The sequence below is a fragment of the Dermacentor andersoni genome, chromosome 11, assembly GCF_023375885.2.
Source record: "Dermacentor andersoni chromosome 11, qqDerAnde1_hic_scaffold, whole genome shotgun sequence".
Lineage (NCBI taxonomy): Eukaryota > Metazoa > Arthropoda > Arachnida > Ixodida > Ixodidae > Dermacentor > Dermacentor andersoni.
In genome coordinates, this window is record NC_092824.1 from 68,158,002 (window position 1) to 68,162,397 (window position 4,396).

General features: G+C 41.3%; 1 long non-coding RNA gene across 1 annotated transcript; it reads right to left on the reverse strand.

The window, feature by feature from the left end:
- Positions 1-1,604, reverse strand: LOC140214103 (uncharacterized). Its single transcript, XR_011891029.1, has 4 exons — positions 1,553-1,604; positions 1,096-1,140; positions 624-674; positions 1-48 (listed from the first exon to the last, which is right to left on the reverse strand). It is a non-coding gene; the product is annotated as an uncharacterized lncRNA (long non-coding RNA).
- Positions 1,605-4,396: the final 2,792 nt, after the last annotated feature.

Genomic DNA, 4,396 nt, shown 5'->3' on the forward strand with positions numbered 1-4,396 from the left:
CCCCGGCTTCGGTCTTCCGGGTTTAGGAACATTTGACCCATTTCGTGGCTGTCAAAGTGAATGGCAGATGTGTGTATGTGGTAGATTATAATGCGGATCATGTCATGGTGCTTTCTTTTCTAATGTGCAAATGCTCTTGCATCGATACCATATATAAGGCACTTAATACGCTTACCACTGCATAGTTCGCGTTAGGCTTCTTGTATTAGTTACTTGTTTTGGCTTATGTACAGTGAGTGGCTCGGACTTGAATGTGGGCAAAATGTCCATGTTTTTATACAGGAGGCAGCAAGGAAGAATTATCTTCTGAAGAACAAACGTGAGCATTGATCTTATATTTTTCTTAGCTCTGTAGTGTAATCCAAATAGCTGAAGAATGTCCTAATTCAATAATAAAGACGTATAATCATTCCATAAGTTTCAGCCGCTTTGAGATGTCTTATAGTTCTTCCTAGATGCTCCAAACTGTAAGATCGCTTAATTCATAATGGTAATTAGCATATTATTAAGGAGGCCAAGTAACCTGATTCGTGTGCTATATCGCGGCATTTACGCCTTTCTGCGATAACAGTATTGTGCTTTTCAAACGCCATGTGCACTTCACTATAACTGGTTAGGCTTACCGGTACCAACGCATCCTCAGCAGGCAGTCGCGTCTTTCCGGTCGGTTGTGTCTGAGGGTCCCAAAAATATGGCGGAATGTGTGAGTGTCATCCGTATTTACGACATCACGCTTACGTGTCGCAAAATCCGCCTATATTTCTCGCGCCACTTCATATGTCTCCCGGACGTTCAGCTTTTTGTGATGTGTACGGCCATATGTTATCAGTATTACAGCGAAGACCTTAAGTAATTGTTCAACAGTGGCTAGGCGTACCTTTTTACACAGAGATAACAACAATAATAAAGTCACTTATACTATTTAGATCAGTTGTTAATAGAAAAATAGGAAGAAGTGGATTTAATACTCTTGCGAGTAACAGCTGACAGCTACTCCATTTTTAGTCCGACAATAAAGAGATATAAGTTAACAAATGTTTGTGGAATCAGTGTATCCAGAGATGAAGTATTGGCATTCGTTGCCACTTTGCTTACCACTGGCGTTGGTCTGCCATTTCTTTCGATGTCGTTATCCGCTCTCTGTGTGAGTTGTGAAAAATAGGCCAGCATGTTCTTGAAATTTTTTGTTATATATATGAGTTTCAAACTCTGATGAGATTGATAAGTCAGTTCGTGCTACAAAACCAATGGTGCATTTTCTTTGTGCAAAGTATCATCGATGTCATATGTGAGGCTATAGGTAGTTTTTTTATAGCATATTTAATGTTATTTTATGCGATTGTTCATTTCTTATAGCCTGCATACGAGATATAAGTATCGTGTTAATAAAGGAACATTCGCAGAAGGTGTAGATTATATAATAATCCCATTACCTTTGCGTCTCGTATTGCCGTAGTTAGATATACAGTCCTAACAATAATATCTACGAGTCGAAGTTTGCAGAAGCACAAGAAATACTCGATATTGTCTGTGTGAAACGCACAGTGCTTACCATATTATTTCCGGCTTCTCCTTCCATCCTCGCATCCTCAGGGAACATTGTCTACAGTAAGAAGAATGGTTCTATCATTGTAAATGTGTACATGGCTTTTTTCGCAGGTATATTTGTGTGTCACAATACCTAGCACGGACTTTCTGTTATTGTAATCAGTGTTATTGGGCAGTGTATTGTACGCTTGCCGTTGGTTCGATTGGTCAATATTACGGGTTTGTGAAGTCACCTCACAGTCATCCGTATTCTCTCCTTTGATGTTTTGTCAGTGGCCAAGCCCTTCACATAACGGCAATCCACTGACACGCTCATGGTGTGATGAGCAAGACAAAATTCCCCAGACTACATATTATGGACTGTCCTCATGACCATAGGTACAAATATAGTTTGGTCAAGTAACACCTTTTGTAATTATATGCAAGGTTATGCAAGTATGAAGAACCGTCGCCACATGATAAGCTTATATTTAGTGATAACACAGCTATTAAATGCACGCTGTTCTGTTATCGCTGTATTTTTTTAATTAGGGCTTGTCTGCAGTATAACAAAGAATACAAGTTGTGGCTACCATTCTTTTTTTATCTGTGAGAATGGTGTATACGCAAGGCCCACATGCTCATCAATTTTGAATCACGTTGGTTCACCTGTCAATAAAATGTAACCTTTAAGCATTTTGCACTACGGGTACTACTGCTAATGTCTCATCAGTGACAATTATATAAACGTTACAGGTGCACAGTGGAAATTTTTGTATGAGTGGTCTCACCACTTGTCCCAGTTGGGCCGGCCAATGCCCCTAGAATGTTGAAAAAAACGCAGATATAAGGCACTTGGACTTATGTATAAAAAAATAAAAAAGAATGGTCGGAACTAGGTAGCAAGCATATTATGAATGTAGTTTGTGTCTTTGCACTTATGTAGACGGAGTGCGACTGCCAATATTGTGTTCGTGTTGACGGGGGCTTTTAAGAGATCCTGTTCTCAAGAAACAATATCCATATGTATATATATATTGCCTAATAATGACCAGGGTGACCAGCAACAAAACGTAAGCCCGGGCGATGAACGAAATGTTGGTTCCCAATAAGAAGCAGGGACTTTTCACCCAAAGTGTGCGATGGCCATGCGATCACCCTAAAGCGAGGCACGCTACGACTTGGATGACATCGGTGTGACAAATTTCAGATACCGTAGGTTTGATCAAAATTATTTCTTATCTGTTATCCTCTCTTTACCTCAATTATCTGTTACCCTCTCTTTGCCTGAAAGGCAATGATTCTCGTGAAAGCATGTCCCACTTTAAATGACAGCCAGACTAAACAGCGATAGAGTTGTTGCTTTGGGAGAATAACTTCTAGACCTTTTTCTCTCAAGGCTGCCAGGGTATGTGGAGAACTAGTGGTTTTCCACTAATGAAAGACCTACGTCCGCAGCTCATCAAAGTGCATTGGAAGTTGTTCAAGAGAACAGCCTCGTGAGCTAGTAGTAGAAATTCTGTTTTCTTTATTTGGGTGAAATTTGTACGCGGCCACTTTGATTCATTCAGTTTCTTATCTGCATCTCTTATGAACTCTTTTCTACATAGCTAGAGGGCTGGTGATCATTCGTTATCAGATGCTAGCACGTCTTAGGGAGGGTGTTCGCGTGTATGTACGTCTAGTGTATGTCTTCCAATTATTCGTGGCGTGTACACAAAGGAAATGCTTAATCCGCTACGCCACTAAGGGGAATTTATTGCTGCCTGATATGCTCAAGGATTGCATAGATGCATGATGCAAGACCCCAGTTAGGAAAATAGCGCCAAAAATTGAACTCTCAATACCACCGTTGTATATTCGCAACCTCTTTTTTAAGTGCAGGAAAATAGTGATCACATCGCTTTTCAAGATCAAAACGGCCACGTTTAATGCTGCTCACTAGGGGCTAGTACAGGAAATGACACTCATCCCCAGTAGATCATTTCCTACCGCGTAAAAATGAAGACGCCTGCGCCATCTTCTCTCCTTACCTCCTCATATCTGTTAGCAGGTTTTCCACCAGCCGTGTCATTATTCCGCTGTGAAGTGTGAGAAAAATGTGTTCAGTGAAATATACCATTGTTCGGCATGATGAGCATTCTGGCCTTTTATATTCTGTTTTTTGTCTATCTACAATTTGCATCCTCTATTCTCACGCCGGTCATATTCCCTTTAGTTCTCTTTCACTGTTGCTATGAAACCTAAAGTTGTGAGAATGACAATGGCACAATGGCCTCTGGCGCTTGTATTATATTTGGCGGTTATTATATTAGTTTGTATTTGGTTGTGCGGTAACGTATTGACCGATAAGTTCGCGTCAGCAATGTACCAGTGGCTGCGAACCTCATAAATCAGACCTGATTGTATTGTTGTGTGCGGGAACGTCTTTAGGTGTGTGAAAAATGCAATGACAATGTAGCCATGAGGTTGTTTTCGTTACGTTCGTGTTTGTACGAGTATTATTAGAGACTTTTAGCTCAGCGGGTTTACGTTTCGCTCCGCTCACGGTCTCCACCGTTGCGCCAGCGGAGCGGCTCGCGAAAAAAAGAGTTTTAGCCCGGCGGATCACTCACCCACTCGAGCGGGGTAAAGAGCGGGGCGCTCTGCTGCCCCACCTAGTGGTCCGAATAGGAGTTACTGAGAAATGAATTTGAATTACGCTTGCTTTATTATGCAAGAAATGTTGAATAAAGATATATTACATGTTCTCAGTACATTATTTGTTAATAATATACTGAGTACTAATGTACGGGTCAGCGCCGCAGTCGCCGTCGTCGATGCAGAACTGCCGGCGTTCATGTTCGCGGCTGCCATCTTGCATTTCCCA